This window comes from Vicugna pacos, chromosome 6, assembly GCF_048564905.1.
Source record: "Vicugna pacos chromosome 6, VicPac4, whole genome shotgun sequence".
In the NCBI taxonomy this organism is placed as follows: domain Eukaryota; kingdom Metazoa; phylum Chordata; class Mammalia; order Artiodactyla; family Camelidae; genus Vicugna; species Vicugna pacos.
The window spans coordinates 91928989-91945848 of NC_132992.1; the positions used below are offsets into that span (position 1 = coordinate 91928989).

At 56.2% G+C, this 16860-nt stretch overlaps 1 long non-coding RNA gene and 1 other non-coding gene across 2 annotated transcripts; both read left to right on the forward strand.

Moving 5' to 3' along the window:
• Window positions 1–4604: 4604 nt before the first annotated feature.
• Window positions 4605–8329, forward strand: LOC140697201 (uncharacterized). Its single transcript, XR_012074051.1, has 3 exons — window positions 4605–4732; window positions 5310–5376; window positions 8252–8329. It is a non-coding gene; the product is annotated as an uncharacterized lncRNA (long non-coding RNA).
• Window positions 7203–7279, forward strand: LOC116281110 (small nucleolar RNA SNORD112). Its single transcript, XR_004190565.1, has one exon. It is a non-coding gene; the product is annotated as a small nucleolar RNA SNORD112 (small nucleolar RNA).
• Window positions 8330–16860: the final 8531 nt, after the last annotated feature.

Below are 16860 nucleotides of genomic sequence, written 5' to 3' on the forward strand. Positions count from 1 at the left end.
TGCAGAATGTCACCAACAAAGAGATGAGGACCACACGCTCGTGTTCAATACTCAATTGGAGGTGAGCTCAGGGTTTTGGGGAAGAAAGAACAGGGGTCTCCCTCTTCCCCTAGTGAGCATTTCCTTTGAGGTTCCACTGGGCCGAGCTGTCTGCCCCTTTGCCAGGACTTTGGCATCCTTGGGGCCACCATTCACAAGAGCAGGTGCCCCCCTCAGCATACTGCTCTAGACAGCCACTGTGGGCTTCCTTCTGACTCCCGCTCTCCAGAGGCCCGCGCACCGCTGCCCCAGGCAGCCCGGAGGCTGCCCCTGCCTCATCCCTGGGCCTCCAAAGGTGCCCTCAGTTCTACAGGTGCAGCTGGGTATATGTCGAAGCCTTAAGCCTCACGACAATATCTTTAAGAAACTTCTACTGACTTAGAAATTCCTACCTTACAGAAACAAAACAAAAAACAAAATGAAAACAAAAAAACCACCCAGTCTAGGATTTAGTGCTCTTGGTTTGGGGTCTTTGATTTGGACCCTCTTCCCACCCTGACGCTCGCAGACGGACAGCCCAGCCTCACCACCTTCAGTGCCCGGAGCCTTCTCGGTCAGGTCAGCTCCCTGCTTGCCTCTGAGCAAGTGGCCCATTGGGTTAGGGCTGCCAACGTGTGTCTATGAAGGGTTGGGTATGGAGGGGGCCGGGGGGGCCAGTCCCTCAGCGAATACCTCCCCCTGTCAGCTCACTTGTACAGTAAAGGAGATCTGATTTTAAAAATAGAGTTTGGAAGAGGAGCTGAGAGGATATTTAGGAGCAGAGTGGAGCCTGGGGCAGGGGGTGGGGGTGGAGGAATTAGGGGAGAGGTGAGGCCAGGGGAGGAGGGTGGGGGGCCTGAGTTGCTGAGGAGGGAGATGGAGTCAGCCAGAAAGAGAAGGTGTCAGGGCGGAGGGGGAAGGAGGGGAGATGAGGCTTCTCTGTTCCATGTCCCCTTTTTCTGGCGTCTCTGCCGCTGGCCGTCACACCTGAGTCTTCTGTCCTTCTGGCCATCAGGATGGGCACCAGGGCTAGCTAACATCAGGTGAAGACGCCCGTTTGCCTCACGCTGCCTCTGGGCTGTGCTCAGAACCCCTTGGATTTGAGGGACACAGCCATCAGTTTTAAGGGCTAAGTGACCTGGAAGTGAGTGTCCCCTGTGAACTCCTCACACTGCCCCAGTCCTGCTGGTGGCATGGATGGAGTAGAGCATCACCATAGACACACAGGGACACTGGGAGGGCCACAGGCTGTTGTTCGTTATGTTGTTAAACAAATGTCAAGGTTAAGACATACCCTTGGCAGGCTGAGGCCAGGGGCCCTCGGTTCTCCTGCTGTGGCTCGGTGGCGTGGTCTTTCTCATTCAGCTGCTAATTGGAAGCAGATGAGGAAGGTGATGGTACCTGAGGGTCCCCTGAGGAGCTGAGGTTGGGTCCTGGGTCCCAGGGGACCGTGGGACCTTCAGGGGCCGCTGGCCTGGCATAGCTCCAGTTGAGGGTCCCTCCTTCCCGGGCCCCTGTCTTGCCACTTAGCCCCCTGACTTTCGCTGAAGACCCCTTGGGCCTTACAGATGGGAGACCCTCTCATCCTGACCCAGAGCAGCTAGTCTTGGTTACTCCCCTTTCTTCCCCTGGGCCCTGGACAGAGGTCCTGAAATGTCAGGCCCTGGGCATCACTGGGGACACTGAATGTCTAGAAGAGGGACACTGTGACTCAGGACACAGCGAGTGACGGCAGAGCTGGGGCTGTCCCGAGGACTTTTCCTCCAGCTCCAGCCCGGGCTGGGTGGGGGCCCCCTGGAGAGGGTCCCCGCTGCCCCTCGCTTCCCCAAGCCATCGAGGTGAAGGGCCGTGCCCCAGACCCAGCGGCGCCCCATCCACCCAGTGCAGGTCCCTCCACTGCTTGACTGGCGGCTCCAGGGGCAGCTGGATCCCGCTGCCCAGAATAACCGCGGGAGGGGGAGCGTGCCGCCTGTGGGAGGGGCTGGGGGCGGGGTCGCAGCCGGGCTGGCCGCCTCCTTCGGGCTGCCCAACCCGCCGGGCCAACCCGCTGCTCCGAGGCTGCTGTGGCCTTTCAGGGCAAGCGGGCCGGGGAGGAACCCACCCCTGCTGCCAGCCCGGGACCCACGCTGACTTTCAGCATGACCTTCTCCTCCTGGGCCCTCAGTTTCCCCAGCGGCCAGAGGCTTGGGTTGTGGTTTTCTCCCTTCGTTCCTGTAGCTCTGGGGTCCTGAGAGGTTCCCGAGGGGTAACCCCGGGAAACGGGTGAGGGGAGGGGGTTGGCTGGGGGCTGGCTGCGCAGGTGGGGCTCAGTGCCATCAGCTGCTCTGAGACACTGGGGCAGGGCGGGCGTTTCTGGTGCTGTTTCCACCGCTGGGAGCACAGGCTGAGTGGCTTCCTTTAGTGTTGGTCCAGGTTTGACAGCTGGGCTGGGGGGCTGGGTCTCAGTGGAGTCTTTCACGTCTCCGGGAGGCTCCCCCTGAGCCTGGCGTCCTGTTGCAGCAGGCCTAGAGGCATGGGGATCCTGGCGGTGGAGGATGGGGACTTGGTGCAGGGGCGTTTAGGGCTGGAGTGGGAGGCAGAGGCTGGCTTCAGGTCTCTCCATTTACATAAAGGGAGGAGCACCGCCTTCCGGGGGAGGTGAGCCCGGCAAGCCCTTTGTAAACTCTGAAATGCTACCAGCCAGTAAGGACCAGTTATCATCATTAGGGCTCTTAGGATGATTGCTTTTAGAACACCAGCTATAATTGTAATGGTCAGCATTTTCATGCATGGTGTCAACTTTAATTTCCACATTAACCCCGTGAGGGACGACGCCTGGCCGGCCTTGCGAGTGAACCAGAGTCTGGAGGGTGAGGCGCCTGGCCCAGGAGCTGTCATTAGCGGTGGTGATGGCTCTGGACCCAGAATCACTGAGCAGCGCCGCCATCAGCCTCGGTGACTGAGCTCATGGGGGTGGGGCGTGCAGGTGCAGGAGTAATTAGCACTCATTTATGCAAATGGGTGTTTCCTGAGTGTGACAGGCACGACCCTAGGCACTGAGCCCCTAGTTCTGACTCTGCTCCTGACGGGGTGGGGAGCGTTTCCCATCTGACAGCGCTGAGCTGAGATTCAGACAGCCCAGCTCAGGACGAGGCAGAAGCAGTGCTCAAAGCCAGGTTTGGGCTTTCCTCCCGCCGCTGGTGGATGAGAGGGGGCTGGAGCAGATGCCCTAAGTGGGGTGGGCTGTGGCCATCTTGGGACCCTGAGGGGCCCTGAAGGATGTCATTTCCTGGCACCCAGGTGGTCAGCTTTGTGGCCGGACAGGAGGCCAGATCAGAGAAATAGGGGGCCTCAGTCTGTCCTCCATCTCCTTGGAAATCTCATGTGGTCCTTTCCAACTCATTTTGGCTAATTTGGTTGTTGGCAGAGGGACAGGACAGCTGGCCCAGGACCTGCTAAATTAGCTACTCCCATGTTTGAACAGAGCTTTTGGGTCCTCCAAGTCATGGTTTGTTTCTTGCAGACAAACTCACCCTTTAACCTTTGAGCCCAAGCACCGGCCCTGCCCAGTTAATTGCCCAGGCTCCCACCCCACCCACCAGGCCCCCCGGAGGCGGGGGAGATCAGCATGGGACCCCCGCACCCCAAGTCTTACCTTTGATGTAAGTTTTCAGTGGCTCTGTTCTTGTCCCGTCGACTGGAACTTGGCTTCTTTCTAGAAAGTTATTAGATACATGGATTTCTTTAGGTACGGAAGCCTGGGTTTGGGACATGCATGCACTTTTCACAGTTTCCATAGCAACCACAGTGCCCTCGCTGCCGCTGCCCCGCTTTTCTCACGGGACTACGTCAGGTCAGGGGACACAGTTGCCGCGTCACTACGTTTGGGTCCCTCCATGACATTGCTTGAGTACTGACTATGTGCTGGGCACTGTTAAATGCTTTTAATCTCGTAACACCTTGTGAAGGTGTGATTTAAATTGTCCCTCCCCGTTTTGCAGAAGAGGACCCTGAGGTCCAGGGACAACCCGCAAACCCCAGGGGGCCGATCTCACTTCTCTGAGCGGGACTGACCGGGACTGCAGGGCTGGTACGGGAACCCCGCTGAGGTGCACACACGTCCTGCCTTTGCTCTTGGCTCCCGAGCTCTGGGCAAGCCCTCCCTTCTTTCTGGACCCCCAGTTTGCCCTCCTGCAAATGCACATAAGAGGGTCCCTCCCTCACCCAGGACCATGTCCACGGGGACCCCCGTAGTGTTCTGTCCTGCCCCTGGTATCTGTCTGCACCAGCTAATCCTTCCTTTCACCCTCCCCCGCAGCACACAGTAGGGCTGTTGGCAGCAGGTGAGGAGCAGTGGCTGGGGGAGGTGGGCTGCACTTTGGCTGGGGAACTGCTGGACATTCACTTTCTCCCCTCCCAGGTGGCAGAGAGGTAACATGCTGGCTTTCTCCGGGAAGAGCGCAGACGTCCAGCTCAGGATTGAATGACAAGGTCTGAAAAAGGATTCTTTTCCCCCTGATTTGTACATTTGCACAATTTGTAAATGTGTAGACTCCTCAGGATGGAACTAACTTGAGCCTTTTGTCCCGTAGCTGCTGAGGCTCACTGCCCCCCACCAATGGGCAGTGAGTCAGTGGGTCCACGAGGCAGGGCTTGGTCCAGCCCTGGCCCCTCAGGATGGCAGCCCTGCCCAGAGGAGCATGAGGCCCTCCTAGCGGACCTCACAGCAAGCCAGGTGCGCACGCCTTGCTCGGTTACACGGACGGCCTCTTCAGGGAGGCGGGGCCCTCAAGACGTGAAGCGGTTACACAGTCTTAGGATGGAATGTAATTTAAAAATCCAGATAAACCCTGTTACCCGTGTCTTTCTGTTATACATCACCCGGGGAGGTGTTAAAGTCTCTCACCATAATACAAAGGGTGTCCACAACTTGGGCATCTGTGCTGGGGGCTCCAGGGGTCTGCTGAGGGGCATAGAGGGCAGGATCCCCTAGGAGGAGGGGTGGCCTTGGACAAGTGACTGCACATCCCCCCGCCCCGAATCCTGTAGGAAGGAAACAGCCACCTTCAAGCGTTGCCTTGATATACTTTTAATGAAGTGGAATATAAAATGCCTGGTGTGTGGTAGGTTCCCAACCCCTGTACACACGGTTCTTACTTTAGGTGAAGCTGCTCCTTCACTGTCCCTTTGAAAGCCAGTCTCATTTGTGTAGAACCCAGAAGGAGGACAAGGGGCACAGGGCGGGCGGGTCAGCTCTGGGTACAGGGGGCCTTTTCTTAAGTCAGTCCTGTGACCTTTTCTTGTCCCTGCAGGATTTGTTGCCTTCTGGAGGAATGAATGTTTTTCTGTGGAATCAGCCGGGCCCAGACATGGATGCAGGTAACTCAGGAGCTGCATTTAATTTTATTTACCATAAAAATATTTTGTACCTGAAAAACTATGACAGATGCCTCTAAGTATTCACCAGGACCAAACGTAGCCTGGAATAAAACGCCGCGTAGTAGACATCAGAGCCTTGGGTGCGGGAGAGGTGATTAAGAGCTGGTTATGCTGGTGGGGGACTCGCTAACCTGTATTCACATTTCTTCCACAAAAAGTCATGGTTGAAAATCCGTGTCTGCCTGGCAGAGGGGGGAGAAGTTCTAGAAAGCTGTGCCTGTGTTAGCTCAGTGAGGGGGGTTCTGTAAGCACCTAACTGATCAGGTGATCTGTGCACATGGAGGCCAGGACAAAACCGAACGAGGCTTCAGACTGACCTGGGTTTAAAGTTGGCTGAGTTTTGTGTACTGGGGATCGCTGAGCCTGGATGTTTTGATCTGTCGATAAAGGGTCTTCGTGATGCATAGTAAGCCCCGTGCCTGTTCAGGGATTCTGACGGCCTGAGACAGCTGGGGTAGCTTGAGGATGGGTGTAAACCTTAGTGTGCAAGCAGGAGTTGTTGTGCTTGGGCAGAGAACGGGTTCTGATGGGAAGTCAGGGTGCAACGTGCTACCCTAGACAGGAAGAGGGGCAGGCAGGGACCTACAAGGTTGCTTCCCATTCTTCTGGAGCTGACAGGTCAGCTGCACTCCCTGGGGGTTAGAACTGGGGGGACATATGGCAGCTGTGGGGTCTGCAGGGGAGTGGAGCTATCAGAAATGCAGTGGGGCTACCTCTCTGTGGGGCTGCTGTTCCCCAGAGGCTCCTGTGTCCCCTTCACCTGGGACTGTCTCGTGTCACATTCCCCCAGAGTCCTCATTCCAGTTAGCTAATCCCGGAGAGCACGGGCCAGGGCATTAGCTTTCGGGCCTCTTGAAGACCGAAAAGGAAAGTGCTCCCGATGGGTGCACTGCAGACACTGCCCGGCGGCTCTGGGGGGATTTAGGGCCTGCGGGGGGGTGAAGTCACAGCAGGCCGGCACGCACCTGCTGGCCTAATGTCGCTGACACTTCGCTCGGAGGCCGGGAGCTCCAGCTTTAGAACATAGAAAATTTAAAAAATGATCTCTGGGATAAAGGAAATCCCTCCTGTCTGCACAGCATGTTTTGGGGGGGTAGGAATACACTCCTGATCCATCAGCCAAAATGCTCTCTTCCTTTTGTGTGTGTGGAAAAAAAAAAAAGCTAAAAGCTAAAAAACCTCAGAAACAAACGAAAACCCAAACAAAACAAAAACCCACACACAACATGTTGTGCAAGAAATGCGTTGATAATTAATACACTCGTGACCAAAAGCCAAGCGCCGCAGGTGAAAGCTGAGGCTGTCTTCAGCCCCTTGGCCCCGGCTGCCCCCCCGCCCCGCACGGACAGCTGTCATCAGAGGCAGGGGTCTGTTTCCCGTTATTTTCTGTGTATCTGCACACGTATCTAAAGAGACCTCTCAAGTACGCAATCCTATTTATTCTGTATGTGAGCTGTATCAGCGCACATTTCCTTCTGTGGAGACTACTTTTCTTCACTCAGGAATCTGCCAGGAGATCGTAAAGATTGACACTATTTCTTATAACAGCATCTTAGTGTCCCATGATCTGTAGACACCAGAGTTGAGTGAACCACCTCGCTGCTGTCATGAAAGCCCTGGGTCATTACCCAGGGGGCTGGCTGGTGGGGGCAGGTGTCAGTAATTGCTAAGGTCTGGATTTGAGGAGTGGGCTCACAAGTGTTTATGACATTATTGCAGATGAATATATGAATGCATAAATTAGCAAAAGAAAAGAAGGACATGCGTGGACCAATGATGAGAAAGTGTTTATGAACAAAGGATCATGATTAATCCAGTTCTGCGCAAAATACTGAGGTCCATTAAAAGACAATAGGTCTCGGCTGTTTCATTCTTTTTAAGAGCTGTTTAATATTCCGGGGTGTGTTTGCAGCATTGTTGATTAGAGCCTCCTCTATTGTTGAAAATCGCAGCTGTATGTCCGCTGGGGGAGGAGAGTGTGTGCACAGACGCTTTGGTCGAAGTCCTAGTCATCGGGGAGGGTCACCAGTTTGTGGGTGCTCGTTATATTTTTTAAGAAAGTAAATAAAGATGATACATAAAATAAAAGTGGTCCTGGCACAGATAAGGAGGAGAGCATGTCATGAACCGCAGTTTTAATTGATAGGATTCTGTTGAACAGACGCCAGCTAAAAAGGATCTAAGCCGGTCCCTCTTTTTTTTTTTTTTTTGTTACTGCTAACGACCCTGCAATGAGCGTTCTTGTAGCTTAAATCTGTAAACACGTCCCCGACTGTTCTTTTAGTCCTAACTTCGTAGAGGTGGGATAGCTGGATTAAACACTTTGTAGCAAAGTTTATTTTCACCGAGTGATCTTTCTAAAATGCCATTCTGACCTTGTCACTGTCTTGCTTTAAATCCTTCATCTGACTTCCTGGAGTTTCTGGGACATGGTCCAAGAGTCTTAGCCTGGCACGTAAGACCCTTCAGGGTCTGGCTGGAGCTCCCCAGCCTCATGCCCCCTCCCCACGCACAAACACATTTCCCAGCGAGGCACCCTGCAGCCTCGACACTCCCCGCTCCTCCCTGCGGGTCCTGCCTTTTACCCTCCTCTCTGCGCGTGCCCTTAAAACCAGGCTCAAAATGTTCCTGCGGTGATCCTAAAGTTAAACACCCCCCACCGAAAACCTCATGCAAGAGTCCAGCGAAGCATAGCCTGGGGAACTGTGATGCCTCATTGCCACGTTTGCCTAGTCTAGGAGAACGTTTTGCATTTTTCTAGAATTCATGAAACTGGCCACATGTTAATCACCCCCTTTCCTTGGTGTCTCTCCAGTGCCCTCGGCTCCAGTGTTGCCTGGATCTGACTTCCTGGAACTGAAAACCGCCTCTTATCCCCTGGGCCGATGGCAACAACCGAGGACTGAGCTGTGTGCTCCGCAGCCCTGGGTGAGTCGTCAGGATGCTGTCAGACCTCAAATGCACACCCAGGGCGCCAGGCTGGCATCCCCCCACTGCCTCAAGATGCTCTGACCTGCCCTCCTGGGTGCACACACCAGCTTCCCCCAGGCCCTGGAACCCCTGAGTCCTGGGGTGCAGGGGTCGGGGTGGTACTGCGCAGGGTTGGAGTGCCAATGATGGGTTTTCAGGGCCTGATTGTATCCTGGAAATGGTTGATTGTGTCTTTTGTGGCCTGCTCTTTGCCAGAGGGAAATGGGCCTGGTCTTGGAACAAGAGGAGGAGGAGTGACCTAGTGTGTGACAGCAGGGCCACCAGCTGGGGTGATGGAGGCACTCTGGGGAGAGGACAGGGCTGAGGGTGGTGCTTCCACCTTTGGGACATGATCACGTTCCGGAAAGAGCACAGGCTTCGGGTCGAGGGGCCGAGATGCCAAATCTGCATCTCCCGCAGGGCAGAGGACTTCACCTGCTCATCGGGGACAAAAGCAGCAGCGTGTTCAAGGGTTTGGCCACTGTTTTAACCGGGGTGGGGGGCGGGGTAGGAGGCTCCCCGAGAGGCCGGCCATCTTGACCGTAGCTGAGCTACAGGCAGACACACAGCTGCGTGTCTTGGGCAAGTTCCCAAGAATTTCTGTGCCTCAGTTTCCTGATCGTAAAAGAAGAAATCGTGATCTCCCACACAGAGTGCTGAGAGGCTGAGGGAGACAGCCGCGCTGGTAAATCGCCCTGCACGGTAGCCGGCCCGCAGTGCCTTTCGCTCCCATGCCATCCGAAGTGCTTGACCCTCCCTCCCGAGACACAGGCAGCTCCTTTTCAGAGCAGCCAGACCCACAGCGGAAGACAGAAAGGCCAGAGGGAAAGCGAGCAGGGAGTAAAAGCTTCATCCTCCCGCCCCAAGGGGAAATGCAGGCCTTTTCTCAGACCCAGGCGGGGCTGGGGAAGGGGCTGCCTCCACTGGTTTTAATTGGTTTCTCCTAAAAAGCTTGGCGATAGTTTATTTTATTTTACTTTTTTTTATAAATATATATAAAATGTCAGACTGCTGTCAGGCAGATTTTTTAGGCTCGTGTTTTATAGGCTTTGGCAAGGGCGGCTCGGAAGGAATAGTGGTTACAGTCCCCAGAGGTTAATAATTCCTGGAAAAACTTCTGGCTAAGCCTGACTTCTCCTAAATTTCACAGAAACTGCTCCCTGGGCCGGGCCCAGCCTAAATGAGGTTTTTGTGCATCGGTGCAGCCTTACCTAGTGGGAGCATGACTTGCCTTTTACACAAAAGTGAACTTCCTTGGCCCCCAGGCACAGAGACTCCTCTCTCCTAAATTTTCGGTTTATTTACCCTGGAGCTTGGGCTTGGTCAGACACACGTCTCACAGCGGGGCTGTTTCTCTGCGCTGTTTTTGGAGCTGCCCGCGCCTCTGCCCCTAACTTCCTCACGCACGGAGGGAGCCGGGCTCTGTGTCTGGGGCAAAAGGAACTGTTAGTGCGAGCCCCCTCCCCAGCCGACCTGCCCCACAGGTGCTCGGAGGCTGGGTTAGAGATTTGGGTAGGTGCCTTTTCACATCCACACCAAAGCTATTTTAAACCCTTTCCTGCGACCCCCCGACCAGAAACATTTATTTGCAAAATTTCGTATGTGCGTGATTTCTTGTGCCGCAACCTGCGCCCCCACACCCCCCGTAATGCCGCAGAGGCCGTGACGCACGCGTAAATACTTTACCAAACGTTTTCAAACCGACAGTTTTAAAGCAACCTTTTAATTGATTAAAACAACAGCAGCGACGGAAAACAACACAAACCCCCGCCGAGGCCCTGACAAAGCAAATAGTGTCTCCCTGGGCTGCTCGCGGCTCCTGAGCAGGGTGGTCGGGGCAGTCTGTCTGTCTGTCTGCGGGGAGCCAGCCCGCACTCTCCACCTGCAACACGATGCTGCCCCCCCACGGCGGGCCGGAGCAGCTGTCGGGACCCCAAGGCTGACAGACAGCGCCCTGGCAGAGGGCTGTCAGGAGCCGGACAGCCAGGCAGTGGTGACAGGGGGCTCCATCCCTGGGTCCCTGGGCGCCTTTGCCTTCCCTGAATCTTTCTGCTCCATGGAGGGGCGTCCCTGCCCCGAGGTGGGCGAGGGCAGCCTGGTCATTTCAGACAAGGAGCCCAGGCTGGTCCCTCAGCCAGCCCGTCTCTCTCTCTCTCACACACGCACACTCATACGTGTGCATGCTCGCGCACACACACACAGACACACACACCACTCAGTGCCTGCACTGGGAACAAAGACAAGAAAACTCCTTGAGAAACTGCGAAACAGAGCCTTGTCTAGCGGGGGTCCCCTGATAAAGGCCCCACCACCCAGAGTTCCTGGGAACTGAGACCCGTGAATGGGCCTGGAGGGCCCGTGCCCGACTCCGGTGCGGGCCGCGCTCATCAGCAGGCAGGCCCCTCAGCCCCACCGCGGAGTGAGGGGCTTTCACGGTCCCCAGAGCATCCAAGTCACGGGCCAGCGGCCGGCCGAATCCATGGCTGTGGCCCAGCCTCCAGAAAAGGGCCTCGCTTTTCCCATGACCGGGTCAGCCCCTCGACTCACCAGACCCCCCCTCCTTCGGTCCCCCCCACCCCCAGGAAGGCTGGCCCCCACCCTCTGCGCCAGCCTGTTGCCCCAGAGAGGACCCAGGACAGCCTTTCTGGGCATGGTAGCCGGGGCGGGCACTTGGCCACTCCAGGTGGCGCAGCCCTTGAGATGGGGAGTCGGCTGCAGGACAGCCCCCCACCTCCCCCCGCTGGCCCCGGCACTCACCCCCTTCTCCGCTCCTCTCCCTCACTGCCTCATTGTGACAGTTGTGCTCCACCGGCCATCTCCGTGCCTTTGCCATTGAGCTCAGGGCAAGGTACATGGGAAAGTCTGCGCATCCTTGCTCTGACCCCAGCCTGCCTCCTCCGCGGCCAGCCCCACTCAGGACTTAGCGCTGCAGGAGCTTCTCAAAGGCCTAGACGTGCGGGCTGCCAGCCCGGGCAGGGAGCCGTGCTGCAGCCTCCTGGCCAAGGAACGGCCTGCCTCTCTCTGCTCGGATGCCTCCTGTAACAGGGAGCTCCCTCTCTCCCCGAGCAGCCCGCTCAGGGCTCGTACACCGAGCTGCTTTGCTGAGCCCGCCCTGCTTTCTGCATCTGCCTCCGCGGCTCCGACGCAGCCCCCTCGCCCCCTCTGCCCTCAGCTCTTTGCAGGCAGCAGGCTCATTCTTAGTGCTCTTTTCCATGCTGAATGGCAAGCCCCCCATCAACTGTGGGCTCAGCTTCGGAGTGCCCGTCACCGTCCCATCCCGGCCGTCTACACCTGTCCTGGGCACCTCTGCCCCTGCTCGCCCGGATCCGGGATGGAGCCCTTTGCCCTGCTGTTCTGCAGAGAGCCCGGGGGGGGGGCGCGGGTCTGCCCTCCCGGGTCCAGCTGCTCTGTAGCTATCTGTTAAGCGGCTTTCAAGCCCTCTTGGTTTTTTACGGCCCCTTTGCCAGTTGCCTGGGAGAACGCTCTCAGTGCAAACCCCCTGCCTTTTCCGCAGGAGCTGCTGACGGCCGGGCCGGCCTTGGTCAGCCCCTGGCAGCGGCAGTGGCGGCAGCAGGCGCCCACGGCGGGGCTGGGGGCTCCCCGCCTCCCCTCCCCGCTCTCTAGCTGCGAGACCAAGCAGTTCCCTTTACTTTCCAGAGCCTCGGGTTTTCCTCTGTGCAATGGAGATGACAGGGCCCCCTCACCAGCTTGCAGGGAGACTCAACGAGATAAGAGTGGCCCCCTACACACAGCAGACACTTCGTAACTGCTTGTGGGGTACACGGGGGGCCCAGGGAGGGACGCCCACCTGTGGCAAGTGTCACAGGAAAGAAAACAGCCTGGCTTTCAGAGACCCTGCTTTGAATACAAACAGGAACCTCACCAGGCAGAGTCCCCTCTGCCGGCTTCGTGGCACAAATCAAGTCAGCCAGAGGAAGCCCATGGCCTGTGAGCTCACAGTAGATGCAGAAGACTTCAGAAATGACATGGTAGCCCACATCTGCCTCTAATAGAGCAAGAATTTGTGTTGTAAATAATAGCACAAGGGGACCCTGGGGTAAGGGAAACAAGGAATGTTTTCTCCTTCCCTAGAAGGGCCAGCTCAGATAGGGGGCGTCTGGAGGAGAGCAGCTCAGTGGAATCCAGGCACTCGGAGCGCGAGCATCCTTCCAGGCACTTACTCCCCGAGCCAGCGCAAGGCACCTACCTTCCCGGGCCCAGACCTGGATGGAGGGGTGGACACGGGGCAATACGGAGCGGCTTCTTGTCCTCAAAGCTCAGTCTAGTGGGGAAAAGAGATGGGGCATAAGTCACGGTAAATAAGTAATCACGGGGGAGATGACGGTGGTTGAGATTCCTGGGGCCCTGTCTGCTAGGGAACCAGCCCTGAGCTGGGCTGTCTGCCTAGGACTCATCCTGGCAGTAACTCTGAGCACCAGCCTCAAAAATCCCCATTTGTTTGATGGAGAAACTGAGGCAGGGAAAGGTGAAGTCCTGTACTCACCGTCTCAGCTGGTGTGAGGCTGGGCTCGGATGGAACCCCAGTCCGTCTGAGGCTGTTCAGCGAGGCTGTGCTGAAAGCTGGGGGGTGTGGGTGGGCAGGGGATGCATTGATTAGCTATAAGCACCTCCCAGCAGTGCTTGAGGTCTCAGCTCCTCTGTGGCCCAATCCGTTTGAAGGGCAGATTCAAAATTAGGTGGTAGCACCTATGGGCAGAGGCTTATGAAAATGGCATTATTAACCTGACGAGAGAGGGCCCTGCCCACCTCCAGGCAGATTGCAGATGGAGACGGGAGGGGCTGGGGCTTGTCTGTGTGGACTGTGAGTTGGAGAGGAGGGAGCACATCCGGGGGACCCACAGGGCTGGCTCCTGGAGAGGATGAGCTTTGGCAGGGAGCAGGGCTTGACGGCTGAGAGGGGGCAGCCCCTCACCTCAGGAAAAGACCCAGGGTAGATCCCACTCTTGAGGGCAGGGGCCCCAGCCCCTTCTCTGCCTCTGGCTAGGATGCTGGGCCTCCCTGCACCTCGGTTTCCCCATCTGCCTGAGACGGAAACCAAACATCATCGCAGGAAAGGCTCCCATTCCCACACCTCCCCCCAGCCCTGCCGCTGTTACAGTCGCCAGACACCTGCCAGCTTGTCAGAGCCCTGCTCGACAGGAGAGTTCCAGTTCCGGGAGGGGGAGGGAGGGAGCCACAGGGAGGGACGCGGGCGGGAGAAGGGAGAGGGGAGCGGTGTCCCCCACGCAGACAGGCTGCCGAGCGGAGGTCCGCAGCGGGTAGCAGTTGGGCCACTTCAGATTTGTGCCAACTCACGATGCAGTGGAATCAGACAGTCTGAATTCTTCAGACACCAGCCAAGCGTCTGTGGCGCCCCCAAGTGCCACAAGGGGGCTGCCTGGGCCACATTTTTGAGCCCGGAAAGTGAGGAGGGGGAGACAGTCTGGGGACCGGCGATTCGGCATTTGCTGTGGCGTGTTTGATTTTCCTTGTGGCCGATGCGGAAGGGAGCCAGGCCCTGCCCTGGGGGTGGCCGGGAGCGGGCCTGTCCGGCCTTGGGGTGACTGCAGCTGCACCCCTCCCTCACGGAGGGCCGCGCTGCAATGCAGCAGGCTGCGGCCGGCTCTCCAAAGTGGGAAGGGAAGGCAGAGGCAGGGAGCGCTTCCAGGCGGGGCAGAGGGTGGAGAGGCGCCCAGGAAGCCGACTGTGCAGAGGGTCTGGCAGCTGCAGAGGGGCCGGAAACGGAGCGGTGGATGGGGGAGCCGGGGGCCCAGGGAGATGGCTGTGGGCCTCGGGTCGAGTGTGAGTGAGTTTGCAGTGATGTGACTGACAGAAAAGAGGGAGGTTGGGAAGAGAGGGGCTGAGGGTGCTGAGGACAGCTTGGCACAGGGTTTTAGGGCAAAAAGCGCCAACTCTTGTCTTCCCCAAAACAGCCAGGAAAAAAAAAAGCATTTGACAAGCTAGACAGCTGGATTCTCCCCAGCCGGGCTAAGCTGGTCCTGGGAAGGACGCATCAGGTGGTCAGCTCTCCCTTGGAGCAGGGAGGTTTCTGCAGGACCTTTTCGAGCCAGAAGAGGTTGCACGGGGTCAGGAAGGCCTGGGGAGGAGGGCAGAGCAGCCAGGGAAGGGGCAGTGGTGCCTGGGGGAGACAGGAGGGCCACGGGGGAGAAAGGGAGATCTGAGGGAGACCAGAGGGCCTGGGAGGGGACTGGAGGGTCTGGGGGGCGCAGGAGGGTGTATCGCTCTGCAGTGCCCCACACCCTTCGACTTTCTGCCTCATCCACCCAGCTTAGAGTGGCTTGCTGCCACCGACTCCGGCCCCTCTCCTGTCCCTTCTCCACTTGGAGGCGTTTGTTTTCTGTGAATCGGCTCCCTGATGCTCTCCGAGATTTACCTTAGACCCTGGGCCCCTTTGCCCTTTTAAATGGCTTTTCCTCTCCCACCTCCTCATCTCCTGTTGATTTTAAAAACCTTTAATTACAAGAATTTTTAAACAACACAGAAGTGGGGAAAACCAGACAGATTTTCATCGCAGTGTACACAATTTGCATATTGCTGCCACTATTAACTCCCAGGCCCTCACGGTCCATCTAAACACCATCTTGTCTTCCCCACGCCCCCCACCAACCCCACACTCCTTTGTAGCGAATTCCAGACACTATATCCTTTCCTCCAGCATTTTTCAGGGTGTGTCTCTAAAAAAGGACTCTTTTCTGTTTTGAAAACAAAATGCCATTATCACAGTTAAAAAATTAACAGCATTTTCTTAATGTCATCCAACAGCTCTTCAGCATTCAGATATCCCCGGTTGACTCATAGATTTCTTTTACAGTCGGCTTACTCAAATCAGTGTCAGAATTCTTTCCTGTACTTTCAGGGGGCGCTGGGATGGTAGAAGGTGAGTGTAGCTACAAATTCAGCGGTTTAAATCTCTACCCTCACCTTGAGTGAGTAACCCAAGCTCAACAAACCTCAGTTTTCTCACCGAAAAAGGGGCAAATTCTGGGTCTCTTCTGGGGCTGTTTAGAGGATCAGAGATGATTACTTGAAGCCCCCAGCCCTGTATTTAATACACAACAGATGCTTAGCAAACAGTAGCTGCTAGAATTATTCTTTCTTCTGGGAAACTCCTAAAGGGGACTTGGGCTGGAGTAGGCAAATCAGAGTTGGCAATCATCCACAAAACAAAGAGATCCTGGCAGTCCGGGCCCCCTGAGTGATTAAGACAGTACGTGCACCACATCCCAACTGGGCAGCCTGCAGTCCAGGGGGCTGGGACCTCCCAGCTGGCTCGCAACTCAGCTGCCCTACAGTAGACAGCAGCTCCTGCAAGGTGGGACCCGCCCATTACCAGTCCACTAGGCGGCGCTCTCTGTGCTGTGAGTCCAGGAGGGCCCACTACCCCAAACTCTTGGTCCCTGCCCAGCCCCTGGTGCCCCAGGGGGTTGCACGCCATTGCAGATAATTTCTAAAAAGCTTTTCTCAGTATATCAGGCAAGATACAGAGGTTTTCTCCCTGTGTAAATCCCAGCCTGACCACAGACACAAGGGGGACGAACATCTCAATCATTCGCTCAGGTCAGGCACTGGTATGTCCATGCTTTCTTTACATCCTCGCCCCAGCTACATCTGATTTCCCTTCATTTTTCAGATGAGAGAACTTTGAGAGTTTAGTGACTGATCCAAGATCAGATAAGAAGCAGGACCCAGGATTCCAACCCAGGTTTGTGTGTTTCTTCTGCATGGTGGGGAGGTGGAAGGATGGTTTTTAAGTCTGCTGGCTGGATGGATGGATGCCTGCATCAGGATGCAGCTGTAGAGAGAGAGAGGCCAGCTGGCTGATGAAGGCTGGTGAGATGGGCGAGTAAATTAAAGTGTGGAGGGTGGATGGATGGATGAATGAGAGAGAACAGGCAGTTTCTCACCGAGGTCGGAGGCTCACTTGATTTGTGAAGAGAGGTTTCCTCTAAGTGGAGCTTGCTGATGAAACTCCTGCCTTTGGTCCTGTCTCTGAGCATACTCACCAGCTCAGGTGGCTCTGGGACAACAGGTGGGCCACCGGCTCGTAGGGACCAAGTCCTAGCTCTGGTGTTAGAGCTGCTCAGTAGCAACTCTAGGTGTCAGCTGCTTTCACGCTGCACCGAGAAACAGACGGCCTCCTTTCCACTGACTCTCCTGGATGACTAATCCCTAAGCCTAACGGCATGCTCAGTCATTTTCTGGTCCCTTGGCAAAGTTTTCTGTCCTCTAAATCATCACAACCACCCTCCATGATAGCAGTCCATCCTCAATTAAGATAAAAGGAAACTATAGTTTAGAAGTGGTAAGTGACTTGCCCCAAATCCCAGAGGGAGCAGATAGAGAGCCAGGATTTGAACCCTAGTCTGCTTTTCTTTCAAACCTACACCCTTGTCCTGCTTTGTTTTCTCTATGATCGTGCATGAAAAATTCTGT